General features: G+C 35.8%; 1 protein-coding gene across 5 annotated transcripts in view; it reads right to left on the bottom strand.

The window, feature by feature from the left end:
- Positions 1-18,229, bottom strand: part of ZFP91 (ZFP91 zinc finger protein, atypical E3 ubiquitin ligase) — a 41,844-nt gene that overhangs the window by 17,635 nt on the left and 5,980 nt on the right. The window lies entirely within an intron of this gene.

Here is an 18,229-nt window from a genome sequence, read left to right as displayed (position 1 = left end):
ACTAAAAAATTTTCAAATTATCAAGTGCTGGCTCCTTTTTGCTAAACAATTCATTCCTCAATTTATATCTTTCCTCTCACACATTAGTATATAAGCAAGAAGAAACAAGGCTATACCTTCTACACGTTGCTTGTAAATCTACTCAGATAAATATCCAAGTTCATTGCTTACCCAATGATAGAACACAATTCAGTCAAGTTCTCTGCAACTTTATAACAAGGATCACCTTTTCTCCACTGTCCAATAACATGTTCCTCATTTCCTTCTAAGGCCTCATCACACTGCCTTTAACACTCATATTTCTGTTGACCATCTCTTCAAGGCAATCTACGCTGTTTTTTCTTTTCTTTTTTTTTTTTTTTTGAGACAGAGTTTCACTCTTGTTGCCCAGGCTGGAGTGCAACGGCGCTATCTTGGCTCACCGCAATCATCGCCTCCTAGGTTCAAGCAATTCTCCTGCCTCAGCCTCCCGAGTATACCTGGGATTAGAGGCATGCACCACACCTCAAAATACTCAAAGCCAATACCCATTACCCAATCCCAAAGCTTTGCCAACATTTTTAGGTACTTTTTCATAGCCCACTTCCAATACCAAAATGTGTTAGTTTCCTAGGGCTGCCATAACAAATTACCACAAAACCCTATTTACTACAAAGACCCTATTTCTCAATGTTCCATTCACAGGTACCTGAGTTAAGACTTCAACATCTTTTGAGGAAAGCAATTCAACTCGTAAAGGTGGCCCTACTAACATCAGGCAAAATGCACTTCAACAACTGTTACAAAACACAAAGAACATTATACGTTAATGAGAGGGTCAATCAATCTAGAAAATATAATAAATATAAACCTATACATAGCTAACATAGGCCCCCTCTCCCTCTCCCCCCATCTCTCTCTCGAGATATATCAACATATAACACACATAGCAAAGATTTACAGAATTGAAGAGAAACAGGTAATACCACAATCACAAAAATGGAGACATCAGTATCCCACTTTCAATAACAGAACCAAACACCAGTCAGAAGTTAGATAAGGAAATACAGAACTCAAGCAAAATTAAAAAATTAGACATATTAGACAAAATTAGACATAATATTGAAAAACAGACATATTGGGCTGGGCGCAGTGGCTCACACCTGTAATCCCAACACTTTGGGAGGCTGAGGCAAGCAGATCACCTGAGGTCAGGAGTTTGAGATCAGCCTGGCCAACATGGCGAAACCCTGTCTCTACTAAGAATACAAAAATTAGCTGGGCATGGTGGCGTGTGCCTGTAGTCCCAACTACTCGAGGACGCTGAGGCAGGAGAACTGCTTGAACCCAGGAGGTGGAGGTTGCATTGAGCCAAGATCACACCACTGCACTCCAGCCTGGGCGATAGAGCGAGACTCCATCTCGGGGAAAAAAAAAAAAAATTCACAGACATATTGAAAAGTCTCAATAAATTTCAAATGGCTGCAGTCATATAAAGTACGTTCTCTCTGACCACAATGGAATGAAACTAGAAATCAATATCAGACGGAAAACTAGAAAACTCACAAATACGTGAAAATTAACACACTGTTAAACCAATGGATCAAAGAATAAATCACAAGGAAAATTACAAAATACTTAGAGATGACTGAAAATGAAAACAAAATATCCCAAAACCTAGGGGATGCAGTGAAAGCAGTTCTCAGAGTAAAATTTCTAGATATAAATGCCTACATTAAAATAGAAAAAAAAAAATCACATGCCTGAATCAATAACCTAACATCATACCCATAAGAGCTAGGAAAAAAGGAGCAGAGTAAACCCAAAGCTAGCAGAATAAAGTAAATAAGTTGGTTCTTTGACAAGATAACAAAATCAACAAACTTTTGGTTAATAAGAGAAGACCCAAATTACTAAAACCAGAAATGAAAATGGGACACTACCACTGAAATAAACATAAGAAAACACAATGAACAATTGCATGCCAACAATAACACAGATGAAATCAACAACTTCTCAGGCACACACAAATTACCAAAAACAATTCAACAAGAAATGGAAAAGATGAACATACCTTTAACAAGTAGACAACTGAGTCAGTAAACAAAAAGCTCCCAATAAAAAGGCCAGAAGCCTCTAGATGGTTTCATTGTTTGATTCTACCACACATTTAAAGAATTAACTCCAGTCTTCCTCAAACTCTCTTAAAAAATAGAAGATGGAACACTTCCCAACTCATCCTATAAACACAGCATTATTCTGACACCAAAGCCAGACAAAGACACCATAAAAAACCATAAGCCAATATCCCTTGCAAACCAAATATAGCATCATATTAAGAAGATTAAACACTATAATCAATTGAGACAGGTCCCAGGATTATGAGGGTGGTTCGATATACAAAAATGTATGTAATATGCCACATTAATAAAGAGAGGAAAAAACACACCATTATCTCAATTGATGTAGAAAAAAGAAAAAAGAACCTGACAAAATTAAACTTTCATGATAAGAACACACAAAAAACTGGGAATAGAATTGAACTTCCTCAACTTGACAAAGAACACCTTTAAAAACCCCAGAGCTCACATCATATGCAGTGGCAAAAGACAAAGCTCTTCTGCTAAGGTCAGGAACAAGACAAGGATGCCCTCATTCTTTATTTCCATTCAACACTGTACTGGAAGTTCTAGCCAAGTAATTACTCAAGAAAAAAAAAGAGGCACCCAAAGTGAAAAGGAAGAAGTAAAACTGTATCTCTATTTGCAGGTGAAAAGACCTTTCATACAGAAAATTCTAAAGAATTTTCACAAAAGAAAACTGTTAAAGGTCATATACAAATTCGAAGGGCCAGAATATAATACCAACATGTGACATTCATTGTTTTAAGCATATTAGCAATGAACAAAAAGGAAATTAAGAAAATGATTATTACCTTTATTCAAAGTGCCAGAATATATGACCAACACATAACATTCATTGTTTTAAGTATATTAGCAATGAACAAAAAGGAAATTAAGAAAATGATTACCTTTACAATAGAATAAAAAGGAATAAAATATTGAAAAATTGTTAAGATGACAATACTCTGAAAATAAACCCACAGATTAAATGTAATTCTTATCAAAACCCCAGCTTCCTTTTTGGTAGAAACTGACAACCCAATCCTAAAGTTCACAGGAAAATGCAAGGGATCTACACTAGTCACAGCCATCTTGAAAACAAACAGAGTTAAAGATGCACTTTTTTCTTCTCAATTTCAACACTTACTATAAAGCTTCAGTAATCAATACAATGTATTACTGGCATAAGACTAATAATAATTAAATCAACTAACTGAATTAAAGGTCCAGATATAAATCTACACATCTGTGGTCAACTGATTTTTAAGAAGGTGGCTAAGACCATTCAGTAGGGGAAAGCAGTCTCTTCAAGAAATGGTGCTAAGACAAATGGATATCCACACGCAAAAAATGACGTTGTATTCCTACCTTATACCATATATAAAAATTAACTCAAAATGGATCAAAGACCTAAACACAGGAGCTAGCACTAAAAAATGCATAGAAGTGAAGACAACCCTACAGAATGGGAGAATATATTTGCAAGTCATATATCTGGTAAAAGTCTAATATCCAAAATATATAAACTCTTTGGATTTAACAACAAAAAGAGAAACAACCCAATTAAAACATGGGCAAAGAACCTAAACAGATTATTTCTCCAGAGATATACAAAAGGCCAAAAAAGTACTTGAAAAGATACGGAACGTCACTCATTAACGAAATGCAAATCAAAATCACATGAGATTACCATTTCCCACATATTACAATGGCTACTACAAATAATAAAAAAAGAAAATAAGAAGTGTTGGTGAGAATGCAGAGAAATTGGAACCATTGTTTATTGCTGGTGGACATATAAAATGAGGCAGCTAATGAGGAAAACAGTGTTATGGAAAACCTAAGAAAACAGTGTGAAGAAAAATGTTAAGAAAAACTTAGACACAGAATTACCATATGATCCAGCAATTCCACTTCTAGGTACATACACCAAAAATTGAAAACAGCTATTCAAAGAAATACTTATTACATATGAATATTCACAGAAGCACAATTCTCAATACCCAAATTGTGGAAACAACCCAAATATCCATTGACCAGTGAATGGATAAACAAAATGTCATATACACATACAATGAAAATTTTTATCCAGCCATAAAAAGGAATGCAATCTTAACATGTTACAATGTGAACCTTAAAAATACGCTATATGATAGATGCTAGAAACAAAAGTCACATATTGTATGATTCCAATTACATATAATATCCAGAATAGGTAAATCCATAGAGACAAAGCAGATTAATGTTTGTTGCAGCTGAACAGGAGGGAAGGGGGAAAAACTGCTTTTAATGGGTACAGGGGTCTCCTTTGTTGGTGGTGATGAAAATGTTTGGAACTAGATAGAAGTGATGGTTGTACAACACTGTAAATGTACCAAATGTCATTGAATTGTATCCTTTCAAGTATTTTTTACTATTTTTTTGTTATGTGAATTTCACCTCAAAACACACACACACACACACACACACACACACACACACGTGCACAAAAGTATTGCCAGGTTTCTGGAATAGAAACTGACAACTGAAGGACAATCCATACATTAGCAGAAACAATCATAAACAGATAGGAAACAAGCCAAGTTTCTTCTGTGTGGTACTTCGAAGACAATTTCCAGTTGTTTCTTATAATAGTAGCTAACCTTGAGGAGGTTCCTTGATACATAAATAATAAGAGAAAAAAAGCCATACTATCTTGGGTAAAGGAAGACAGCATACTAGTCACTGCATGAGCAACATGCAGGCACAGTGAATGTAACTACAGTTAGTTAACCCTTGAACAACAAAAGCTTTGAACTTCATGGATCCATTCATACGCCAGTTTTTTAAAATATGTAAGAAAATTTTTTGGAGATTTGTGACAATTTGAAAAAACTTGCAGACAAACTGTGTAGCCTAGAAATATTGAAAAATTAAGGTATGTCATGAATGCATAAACTATAGATACCACTCTATTTGATGACATTACTGTAAAATATACACAAATATAAAAAGTTAAAATTCAACAAAACTTACACTCACAAAGTCTTAGACTATATATGGTATCATCCAAAGTCCAGAGAAATGTAAAGAAACGTAAAGATGTACTATTGAATAACTGCATAAAATTAACTCCGTACATAATAATTTCATAGCTATCTCCTGTTGCTATTGCAGCAAGCTCAGCTGTTTCAAGTATCTGCTTAAAATGTCATGAGGATAATCATCACCACCTGAGTGAATTTACTGTCACAGTAAAAGTGGTATCTCTCAGTTAACTCATTTTTCACTATGTTTAGAGCAATACCTGAAACCTTGACTAACACTATGGGACCCATAAGAGTTGCCACTAGTGATACTAAGTGCTTCCAAGAAGCAGAGAAAAGTCACGGTATTACAAGAAAAAGTTGAATTGCTTAATAAGCATAGAAGGTTGAGGTGTGTAGCTGCAGTTGCTCACCATTTTAAGATAAATGAATCCAACATAAAAAGTACTGAAGAAAAGGAAATTTGTGAAGCCAATGCTGCACCTACAGTAGCAGGTGCAAAAATCTTGCAGTTTTTGCAAAATACTTTTATCTCACATTCAAGATGCAGCTTTTATGTGGGTACAGAATTGCTATAAGAAAGGCATACCTACAGACTCTAAGTAAAGTCATTACATGACCACTTAAAGCAAAAGAAAGGAGAAGAAAGAATTTAATGTCCGCAAAGAATGGTTTGATAATTTCAGAAAGACATTTGGCTTTAAAAATGTCAAGATAATAGGAGAAACAGCTTCTACTGACCAAGAGGCAGCAGACAAGTTCCCAGGCACTGTTAAGAAAACAGCTGAGGAAGGATATCTGCCTAAGTTTTTAATGCAAACTACCCCAGTCCAGAAAAAAAATGCCACAAAAGACATTTATTATATTAGTAAGGAGGAGAAGTAAGCAACAAGATTTAAAGCAGGAAAGGATAGGCTAACTCCACTGTTTTGTGTAAAAGCAGTTAGGTTTATGATCAGGGCTGCCCTTATCTATAAAGCTACTAACTCCTGAGCCTTGAAGAGAAAAACCAACAATCTTTTGGTGGTACAACAAAAACGTCAGGAAAACAAGAACTAATTTTCTAGACTGGTTCCATTGATGCTTTGCCCCTGAAGTAAAGAAGTACCTTGCCAGTTAGGGACTGCCTTTTATGGTTCTTTTGATACTGGACAATGCCCCTGGCTACCTCATGAATTTAACATCAAAGGTGTTGAAGTGGTCTACTTGCCCCCCAAACACAATGTCTCTAATTCACCTTCCCAATCAGGGGGTCATAAGAATCTTTAAGTCTCATTACATGATATTTTATGGAAAAGGACTGTTAACTCCACGTAAGAAAATCCCAATAGAGAGAACATCATGAAAGTCAGGAAGGATTACACCACTGAAGATGCCATCCTTGTTATAGAAAATTCCTGCTGGAGAAAATTGTGTCCAGATGTTGTGCATGACTTCACAGGATTTATGGCAGAGCCAATCAAGGAAATCATGAACGAGATTGTGAATATGGCAAAAAAAAAAAAAAAAAAAAAAAAAAAAAAAAAAAAAGGTGGTGGTGGGGTAGTGATGGTGAAGCGTTTAAAAATAAGCATCTTGGATAAATTCAAGTGCAAACAGACACCACACAAGAGGAAGTAACAAGATGACATGATGAAGATGAGTGCTTTTGAACAGGTGCCAGACGATCAGAAAGACAACATATAAGAAGCAATGCCAGAAAACAAACTAACATTAAAAACTTAGAAATTCTGGCAGAAAGGTTCCAATTATTCAAGACTGCTTTTGACTTCCTTTTATGACAGGAACCCTTCTATGATATCTGCCCTGAAACTAAAGCAAATGGTTAAAGTGTAGAAATATTTGTAGAGAAACGAAAAAGCAAAAAAGTCAGGCAGAAATTGTATTTCTGTAAAGTTACGCCAAATGTTCCTGCCACTCCTTCTACCTCTGTCATGCCCTGAGATAAGAGTAACGACTCTTCTTCTTCCTCCTCCTTAGCCTACTCAATGTGAAGAAGAGGACAAAGACCTTATAACGATCCACTTACACTTAATGAATAGTAAATATATTCTCTTCCTTATGGTTTTTTAAATAAATTTTCTTTTCTCCAGATTATTTTACTGTAAGAATACAGGATATAATACACATATAAAATATGAAATAGTTGACTTTATGTTATTGATAAAGCTTCTGGTCAACAGCAGGCTATCAGTAAAGTTTCTGGGAAGTTAAATGCAGGTTTTTGTTTGTGAGGGGGAGGTGGTGCCCCTAACCCTACCATGTTGTTCAAGGGCCAACTGTACATTCTTGAAAGAAGGTATGAAGTAAGAGTGGTTTATACTATGAATTGAGACAATAAGAGATTAATGCTAGGCCAGGCGTGCTGGCTCAAGCCTATACCCAGCACTTTGGGAGGCGGAGATGGGTAGGTCACTTGAGGTCAGGAGTTCCAGACCAGCCTCGCCAACATGGTGAAACCCTGTCTCTACTAAAAATACAAAAATTAGCCAGGCCGGTGGTGGCGCACACCAGTCCCAGCTACTCAGGAGGTCAAGACAAGAGAACTGCTTGAACCCAGGAGTCAGAGGTTGCAGTGACCTCTGCATTCCAGCCTGGGCAACAAAGTACGACCCCGTCTCAAAACCAAAAAAAAAAAAAAAAAGATTGATACTACTGGCAGGAATGTTTTCTTCTAATTCTTCTAGATAGCAGACAATGAAATATGATTTATCTCAAACCTACAGCCAGAGATAACTATTATAACAAGTCAAATCACCAAATTCCAAAAGATGAGAGCCACTTGGTCATGATAAAATACTTTAAGTTAGAAGGGCCATTCTAACATAATCAATGCTATTATTTTATTGTAGGGTGAAACAGGGTGTGGTTAGTTGATAAGCTGGGAAGATACTAAAGGTAAAGGTCTTCGAATCTCTCTTTAAGTATTTAAATTTCTTCTGGGCAATTAACAAATCTTAAGTATTAACTGCTAGGTAATATATATTTTTTTCATTTCTCAAAAATCAGTTATAACCCTATCAAGTATTTATTATTCTTATCTTCATAGATGAAGAAACCAAGTAACTGACTTTCCCAAGTGCACATATTAAAAGCTGCTGAGGGAACTGAACACAGGTATATCTAAGTCCAAAGTCTATATTCTTTCTACTATACTACACCTAACCATATAAACGAGAAATGGAAAGCGCCACGGCAAGGGCTCAATCCAGATTTGGCTCATTTCCACCCAGCCTTGGATTCAAGTGCCAAGAGGGCCCCATTTATATAATATACTAACCTGAAACACCTGTAAGAATTATTCCATGAGTGAATTTTTAACCTAAAGCCACATGCTGTATTTCCTTATGTTTCAAAACAGAACTAGAGAAATTTTATTGTGATTAAAAACCGGAAAATAAATGAGATTTTAAAATTGTATTTAAGAAATTTAGAATGTTTACATTCCAAAACAGTTTACTCATTTTTAAATCAACACTGTGTATTAATGCCTAGATTTTTCTTTCTTATTCTAGTCATCTCTGTTTACTCCATCTACATATGTTTTTTCCTGGCTTACTGATTTCAAAGCAGACATCAGCCACTGGTGCACTGACAGAAAGGATAAAAAATATTAGGCTTTCACAGAATTTCTGCAGATAGTAAAAGTTTGGAGCAAAACAAAAATAGAATCACAAAGTAATGTCATCAACGTTCAAAGTATAGGCATTAGGTGAATTAGTTCTGCTTCTTAAAAACATTAAGACTTTGCTCAGACATAAGTTTGAGAAAGTGAAAGGATGGTTTCTCTGAAAACACAGCTCTTAAAACTAGTGCTTATTAACTTAATGATCTCTATAGCTAAGAATTAGCTCAACATTTAAGTTTAAATAAATATGGTCAACTCTGAAGAATAAATAAGTGGTAGCCAGCTGATAAAAAAGGGGCAGGAGAAACAAGTACATGTACATGTCTTGAGAATTGAAAGAAACAAGATAAACATGACTGCAGCAGAGAAAACATGACAAAACCCATCATTTATCATGCCGAGGAGGCATAAAAAAGTCTAACAAGGTCCTTCCAGGATTTTGAATCTTATCCTAATAGCCACAGACAGAGTTTAAACAGAATGGTGACATGACCAGATTTGCATTTTTAATGTTCATGTTGGCTGCAGGCTAGACAATGAGCTAGGTAGGGGCAAGAGTAGATGCTAGGTGACCAGCTAAAAACCTACTGCAATATGCCAGGCAACAGATAATAATGGCTTTAAAGAGGGTAATACCACTGAATATGGAAACAATTAGAGATATAAGAAATACTTAGGAAACAGACGCGACAGGACTAGAGAATGACTTAACAGGGATAGAGGGAGATGCCAAGGATTTGGGATTCTAGATTTCTGACTTGAACAATTGGACTGATGATGAAAACAAAGAAAAAGATCAGGGTTTTTTGTTTCTTGAAGAGACACTAGAGAGAATATGTGTTCTGCTTTGACCAAGTCTGAGATTATTGCTGAGTAAAACATCAACAGGCCTAAAGTTCAAAGGACAGGGCGTGCTACAAACATAAAATTGGGAATTGTCAGCACATAAAAACAAACTATTATTGTCTAGATTTAGCTTGGTTCATATAAAATGGACCATTTTCAATATTTATGAAATGTGTTGTTTTTGGCTATCCCCAACATCTGGCTTATTCATTGATTTCTCTCTTCCAGCAGCAGTTTTGCATTAAAAAACATATTAAAAACAACCACAGTACAATCTTGTTCTGTTCATATCACTTTTTCTGGGGCATGAAAGACATATACAAGCGTAGCACTAATATTGAGGACACGTTTAAGAAAGGGAAAGAGCAGAGAAAAATATTTGTGTATAAATTTATTGTAGCCTAAGTATACAGTGTTGATAAAGGGACCCATGCACTTTCATCACCTGCTGGTGCTCCCTGAGCATCTGGTGGCTGCTGGGGACAGACAGATAAACTTAGAGTTTCATTCAAAACAATAGAACACATCAGCTCACCAACTTAGCAACTGTGAAATATGTAATACATTATTATTAACTGTGGTCACCGTGCAGTGTGATATAGCTTGGATGTTTGTCCTCTTCAAATCTCATGTTGAAATGTGACCCCTAATATTGGATGTGGGAGGTGTTTGTGTAATGGGGGTGGATCCCTCATGAATGGCTTGGTGCCATCCCTGTGGTAATAGGTGAGTTCTCTATTGCTTCATGTGAGACCTGGTTGTTTAAAAGAGCCTAGCCCCTCCTCCCCTCTCTCTCGCTCTCGCTCTGTGACACACCTGCTCCACCTCCACCTTCCACCACAAGCGAAAGCTTCCAGGGGCCTCACCAGAAGTCTAGCTGATGCTGGTGCCATGCTTGTACAGCCTGCAGAACCATGAGTCAGATAAAACTCTTTTCTTTACAAATCATTCAGTCTCACATATTCCTTTCTAGCAACTCAAAAGGGACTAATACACAGTGCAATAGATCACTAAAACCTACTCTCCCAATTTAACTGAAAGTCTGTATGTACCTTTTCATCTCCATCTCCCCTTTTCTCATTCCACCTCCTAACCCCCCAGCCTTTGGTAACTACATTTCTATGAGACAGTTATTTAGATTACACACAAGCGAGATCATACAGTGTTATCCTTCTGTGCTTGGCGCATTTTACTTAGCATAACGTCCTCTGGTTCCACCCATGTTGTCACGAATGACAGAATTTCCTTCATTTTAAAGATCATGTTTGATACCTTAGAACATTCTGGTCAAACTAATGATATAATGAAATTAGCTGGTTGCTCTTAACTAGAAAACATGAAGTGGATAAAGAAAAGGATGTGCAGACTGGACATGGTGGATCATGCCTATAATCCCAGCACTTTGGGAGGCTGAGGCAGGGAGATCATCTGAGGTCAGGAGTTTGAGACCAGGCTGGCCAACATGGTGAAACTCCGTCTCTACTAAAAAAATACAAAAAATTAGGCAGATGTGGTGGTACACACCTCCAATCCCAGCTAATCAGGAGGCTGAGGCAGGAGAATCACTTGAACCCAGGAGGCAGAGGCTGCAGTGAGCCGAGATCACGTCACTGCACTCCAGCCTGGGCAAGAGTGAAATTCAGTCTCCAAAAAAAAAAAAAAAGATGTGCTCAGGGGTTCAAATCCCCAGCTCGAGCATCACAAAAATGACCTCAAAGTTTCTGTGTCTTTCCTGAAAACAATACTTACCTACTATAGCTGCAAAACTGAGATTGCTGAAAACCAAACCCAGGCTGACCTGGCTACAGCCACTGCTAATTGCCTAATATGCCAGCAGCAGAGACCAACACCGAGTCCCTGATATGGCACCATTCCCTGGGGTGATCATCCAGCTCACCTGGTGCAAGGTTCGCTACATTGGACCACTTCCATCATGGAAGTGGCAGTGCTTTGTTGTTACTGGAATAGACTCTAGATACAAATTTGTCTTGCCTGCATAATGCTTCCTATATACATTGCATAATGCTTCCTACATACAAACACAAATTGTATGTCTGAGTCCATTTACACAAAATGTCCAGAAAAAAACAAATCTATACAGACAGAAAGTAGATTAATGGTTGCCTAGGGTTGGCGGTGAGAATACGGATTAACTATAAATAGGCATGAAAGACATTATTAGGGTGAAGAAAAAGTTCTAAAACTGTATTGATAGGTGTGCAGTTCATACAATGTACCAAGATCCCTAAATTGTACATTTGAAATGGGTGAATTTTATGATGTACAAATTACATCCCAATAACATTATATTTCAAAAATATACATCACAGTACTAGTCATAAAGACTAATAACTGAAAACTGTCCAAACATCCATCAACAGTAAAACAGTTAAACTGTGGTTATATTCCCACAATGGGACACTATACAACAACTAAAATAAATGATCTATGACAAACACAGCACTTGTCACAAATGATGAGCAAAATAAGCCAGACACAAAAGAGTGCCTACTGTATTATTCCATTTATGTAAAATTCAAAAATCGGCAAATCTAATTTCTGCTAAAGTCAAAATAGTGGTTACACTTGGGGGCGGTTGACTTGAAGGAGCATAAGGGAGTTTCCAAAACAATTATGTTTTATTTCTTCAGTTGTGTAAATGGTTACATGATTGGGCTCACCCTGGGTCCGCCCACTTATAAAATAAAGAAGGGGGAGGAGAAACAAGAGTACATGTATATGTCTTATAATATGTGCATTTTTGTATACGTATGGTACATTTTAATAGGATTTCTCTAAAAATCACCTGTAATCTCAGGAAAAAAAAAAAAAAAAAAACCCCAGAAATACCAAATGCCCTTCAGTTAGGTAACGGTTAAATAACAGAATATAAATGTACAGTAGCCATGACTGGATATCCACAAAGCATCTAGGCACCTCTTCTTTCTTAAAGAATCAATCCCACTCTTAAACACAGTGGGAATCCCAATTAAGCTAAGCTAACAGCATCAAAAAATATGAAATACTCAGGGATAAATGGGATAAAAAATTTGAAAGACCTATACACTGAAAAGTACAAAACATTGTTGAGTAAAATTAAAAACCTGAGTAAATGGAGCAGTATATCTTGCTTATAGGGTTGTAAATACTAATATAAATTTTATTTTCATTTTATGACTTCGATTTTCTATTTTTTGTTGCTAATATACAGAAATACAACTGATTGATTATACTGTGGGGGTGGTTTCAAGACACCTTGCAGTTACTGCCTTCAGGATTTTGGAACACTGCGCTGCAACCATCATAATATAAAACAAGTCTGAACTGAATGACCAATGAGGAGGGGGGAACGGCCCAACCAGTAAATAATAAATTGCTGTGTTTTAAGCCACTAAATTTTTAGATGGTTTTGTTATGAAGCTAAAGAAGCCTTTGCCCGGATAGCATTAGATTATTCAGGCTGGTTTTAATTCAGAGGAATTTCTTCTTTCTTGAACTTAACAGTCAAGGGGCAATTCCTTTTTGTCACAGATTCTTATCCACTAAGGCTCATTTCAAAATGAAGATACAGGCAAGTCTCTCTTAAAGGTTTTGGATTTGTACTGGCTGAATATGGGTTTCCCCACTAAGGATTTTAAGTTTCCTCTGCTTCAGTTTTCTTCTATCAGGGCATTCTGCTTTAACTCTCAAGTGGTCTTGGCAGGAAAAGGGATCTCAATGTAAAATAATATATATAGCAGAATAAACTTATAACTGTGTCAAAGATGGCAATAAGTTGAGCTGTAATAGGCAAATTATTATAAAGTTAAGACTCATTTACCTGATAGGTAATCCCATAACTGAAATAAGCTGATGATCAAGGCTTTTTAAGCCTACATCACAATTCACATATTATAAGTGACATGTATCTTTATTTGTAGGAAATTAATAATGGAAAAGAAGAACCGAAGGAGGTTTGGATGTATGAACTAGCAATACGGATTAAAGGATCTGGGCCATACCCAACATGGAACAAGATGTCTGAGTAAATTATTCTCATACTAAGAGAAATAATACAGTTACTGCTACCTTAAGATAAAAGATTAGGAAGGAAGGACAAACAAAAATGCCTATCCACTGTATTTAGCCTTTGAGGCTTGAACATTATATTGTCAGAAACTTGAGTTTCTGAAACCTAACTGAACTACTCTGTGTATTTCTATCACTAGCTGCACTTTGTTTTCCATAAATAATTAAAGTTTGCTTTGAAATATTAGCCAATCTCAGTAGTATTAAGAGAAGCCAGGGAAAGAGGCTTTTGTTGTTGTTGTTGTTTTTAACTTACATTTAAATTTAGAACAGTACCATTTAATTGGTAAAGGGGAATATTTCAGTTAAAACTAACAGGCCGGGTGTAGTGGCTTATGCCTATAAATTCTAGCACTTTGGGAGGCCGAGGCAAGAGGACTGCCTAGCCAGACCAGGCTAGGCAACACAGTGAGACCCTGTCTCTACAAAAAAATCAAAAACAATTAGCTGGAAATGGTGGCACACTTCTGTAGTCCCAGCTACTTGGGAGGCTGAGGCAGGAGGATGGCTTGAGCCCAGGAGATCAACACTGCAGTGGGCCATGATCACACCATTGCACTCCAGCCTGGGCAATAAAATGAGACCCTGTCTCAAAAACAAACAAAAAAAACCTTAAAAGCCTATCTGAGTGTTAAGACTGGGCTTATACACGCCCTTTCTCACCTACTGATTTTCCTTCCGGAACTCTTTTTCTATTCAAAACCTAAAAGATTTTATTTTGACTAGGAAAACTAGGTCATTAGCAAGGAGATTCAAAATCTTTCAAGAAAGAATTGCGAAGACAATGTTCTCAATATCTTCTCGATTCTTCCTTTTGTACACAAACTCAAACGGTAAGAATTACAAGTTAGATTTTCTCACTGCAATGGGAAAAAAAGCATAAAAATGTGTCTTCTGTATTTTTAGAAATAATAAAAATATTCTTTAAATATACTAGAAAGAAAGAAAAACCAACAAAAAAAGTATACTATAAAAGAGACACATCTGTAAAGGAAGTAAAAACAGTCAATGTTATATTGAGGTTGCAAGTTGACAAGAGACCAAGATGAATGGGATACAAGAGACTGATTTGAGAGGATATGATAATCAAAGATATTTCAATACATGAAAAATAAAACTGTTGAAATCTATGAAAACTGTTAATAACAAATTAATTCTAATTTTAAAACATGGAGCACAGAGGCATAAGCTATAAATTAGACTATCAATATAAGAAAAAAACTGAGGATGTCATCCAGACAGGAGGAAAAATAATCAAAATAAACTAATACTTTAGTAATAATTACAGATAGTATGCTGATTATGATAAACTAGGTAAGGTAAATACTTAACAGTTAAGCTCCAAATAATCTAAGTAAATGCTGAGATCTGTTATGAATTTATTTGATGACTGACTTCTTTTTTCCTGACTACACAAGTTAGAGACTCACAGTAATCACTGTCAAACATCACTATTTCATAAGAGCAACTGAAAAGAGTAAAATGATTTTGAATAAAAGGTTGAGATCCAGAGTTTTATACAAATTTTCAAGCATGCAGTATTTCCAAGTATGTTTTCTGTAAACTCCAGTTTTACGAAATGTTCTTTAAAAAGGGGGTCTTATAAGTCAAATAGGTTAGGTAATCGCTGCAAAATTTTGGTATTTACACTGCACATTACTCAAAAATCAAAGTTTCTGAAAAGTTCTGCAATAAATAACCTATCTAACATTAATAACTGAAGCACTGCCCACATCTACTTGATTCTACAGTATTTATTATCATTCCATTAAACACTTAAAACATACTTTAATAAACATTAAGGTATTCCGGTCTCCATTTTCATGTTTTATCTTGAGAGGCAGTTTTAACTATTATTCCTCGCTAAGGACATAACAGATGGGAGAAAAAAAAATTAGGCTTCATAACATGTCTAGTCAGAGGTTAGAAAGTGAAATAAGTTAAAATGAACACTGGGATAACTAAAAATTACATGTAGGTAGACCATTCTTTTACTTTATAATCAAAGTACAACACTGGTTCAAAACAGAGAAACAATGAAAACATAAAGCCAAGTTAAAAAGGAACTAGATCTCCATCCCTTAAGATTTCTGCTAACACTCTTGGAAACTCCACAATCATGAAGCTAATCCTCTGCCAGTGGTAGACTAAGCTTTCAAGTTTGAAGTATTTTTTCCTTTTTAACTTTTGTGTGGAATGTTCCTTGTCCAAATTAACTATCTGCATATTCAGGTGTAATCTCAAATGTCACCTCCACCAAAAGGTCTTCCCTTATCATTTCATTTAAACTTAGCTTTCTCAGCTCCAACTTCATCAAACATTATTACACTGTTTTGACTTCTTCATTTATTTGATTACCAGTAGAATCCAGTGCCTAGAATAGCGCCAGACACATAGTGGATGCTCAACAATTACCTGTTGAATGAATTAACACTATTTTAGCATAGTAGCTTTCCATTTGTTTTATACACCAATCACGGTTAAAAAAGGGTAGCAAAAACAGGAACTAATACTCATGTTTATTATTTCAGTTTGAAAAAAATGAATGTAGCACTTTGCAACTTAACTTTTTTTTAAGTTGCAACTTTGCAACTTAATTTGCAGCTTTGCAAATTAATGGAAAGTTGCCTACTATGTGTGTGCAATGTTGTTTATGTGTATGTCAAAGGTTCTTCTCTTCAACTCAAAGAAGGCATACAATTTCTAGATGGTTTGAGTAAATAAGAGTAAAAACAATCCTGAAGATATCTTTTCAGCATTAATATAACAGAAGGCCAGTCTTACCTCTAAAAAATAAAACCTGTTTAAAGTTTTGAAAAACCCTTAACTTCTGAAATGAACATGAGTTATTTCAGTTAAAATTTAGCAGACTGAACATGAGGACTATTCCAGAGTACCAGAATAACTGAGAAGTTAAATGACCAGAAGAAAAGTAATTAAGGTGAATTCTAAATATGAAACACAACAGGAAAAAGTGACTACCCGAGCCTCCATTTCTTTATTCATTCATCTTGTATGAATGTTACAGTTCTTATATACCTATCTACTGTTCACAGAGTTGAACAGCTACCTTAATAGGTAAACTAACAGAGATGAAGATTAGCATTTGAGAATATCTAGATCCAGGGCCTTTAAACAGTAAAGTGGGATTGATCTTCGGATCAAATTATCCAGAATGTAGTTTTAATCTCTCCACAGCTGCACAACCACAAAACATGCCAATAAGTCAACTTCTAGTTTAAAACATTTACACACGAGGCAGGCGGATCACTTGAGGCCAGGAGCTCGAAACCAGCCTGGCTAAACCCTGTCTTTACTCAACAAACAAAAAAAAGACATCTACCCAAAGGTCATCTACTTTTCTCTCCAAAAGGGGCTCCAAATTTCCACCTTTCTTCAAGTTCGCCTCAAGGCAACCCATAGTGATTTCTTTGGACACGTAAGGTAATTTCAGCTCTGACAAAAGCAGGTTGCTTTTTGTTTTAATCAGAATGCTCTAGACTTGTTACCTGTCTCTACATTTTCTCCACATCATAAAATCTCCAAATTGATCTCTGAATAAGAAACGTGAGACCTTCCATTTTTGGCAGACATAACCTATTTTCTAAGTAACAACAACAGGAACAAAAAACTTGCTAGACAAAATAATCATGCCAAGGTTTCTACATAAAAAAAAAAAAAAAATGCCAGGTATGAAAAACCTCTGCCTGCTATACTATGAAATATTAGACTCACATTCCAAAATTCAGAGAAATAAGAAACCTTAGCATTGAAACCTAATTATTTACAAAGCAGCCACCACCAATGCAAGTTATTGGTTCTTAAATTACACTATCATTCTTCCATATGGCACAAAATCCAGGCTTTAAACTTGCCTTAAACGTTCTCGAAGAATTATTTATCAAGAAGAGAAAAACCTTAAGATTCTCATGTACATGTAATACATACACTGATATATAAAATGCATATACATATATTCTTTTATAGAAATAGTACCAGGCTATAAGTAGACCTTAAAAGCTATGGATACTAGGTGGATTCTAGGAGTTTGGAAACTGGCTGTGTCAAGCCTGGGTCAAGGTCACACGTAATAAAAGAAATGTGCCTAAAAGCATATTTGTTCAGTTTTAAGGAGGATGCTGTGTGTTTGAATTTAACATCAAGGAACACAGCCAAAAACTAGAAAAAAACAAAAATGAAATGAATAAGCAACTGGTCCAACATGTTAGGGTAATTTTAATAACCTAATCTGCAAAGCTAGAATAAAGTATTTTAAAAGTTATTGAACAAGTGAACATTAGCTTCCTGTCATAATCCAGGAAAACAGAAAACTATAATACATACATCTGGTGTGCTAACACTCAAACTTAAAGGAAAATGACCTAATATTGACCTAATTTAATTATTCACCAGGCTGAATTCTTAGAACACTCAGCATTCTTCACCCTGTAATTTTAATCTGTATTTCTACTAGCATAAAAATTTTTGCCTTCACTTCACTCTGTATACTGTGTATCATTCCAGTCTGTTACCTCATTTAAAAATAAAAGGCTTAAAAA

The sequence above is a fragment of the Gorilla gorilla genome, chromosome 9 (genome assembly GCF_029281585.2).
Source record: "Gorilla gorilla gorilla isolate KB3781 chromosome 9, NHGRI_mGorGor1-v2.1_pri, whole genome shotgun sequence".
NCBI classification, from domain to species: Eukaryota; Metazoa; Chordata; class Mammalia; order Primates; family Hominidae; genus Gorilla; species Gorilla gorilla.
This window is presented reverse-complemented; position numbering and strand designations above follow the sequence as displayed.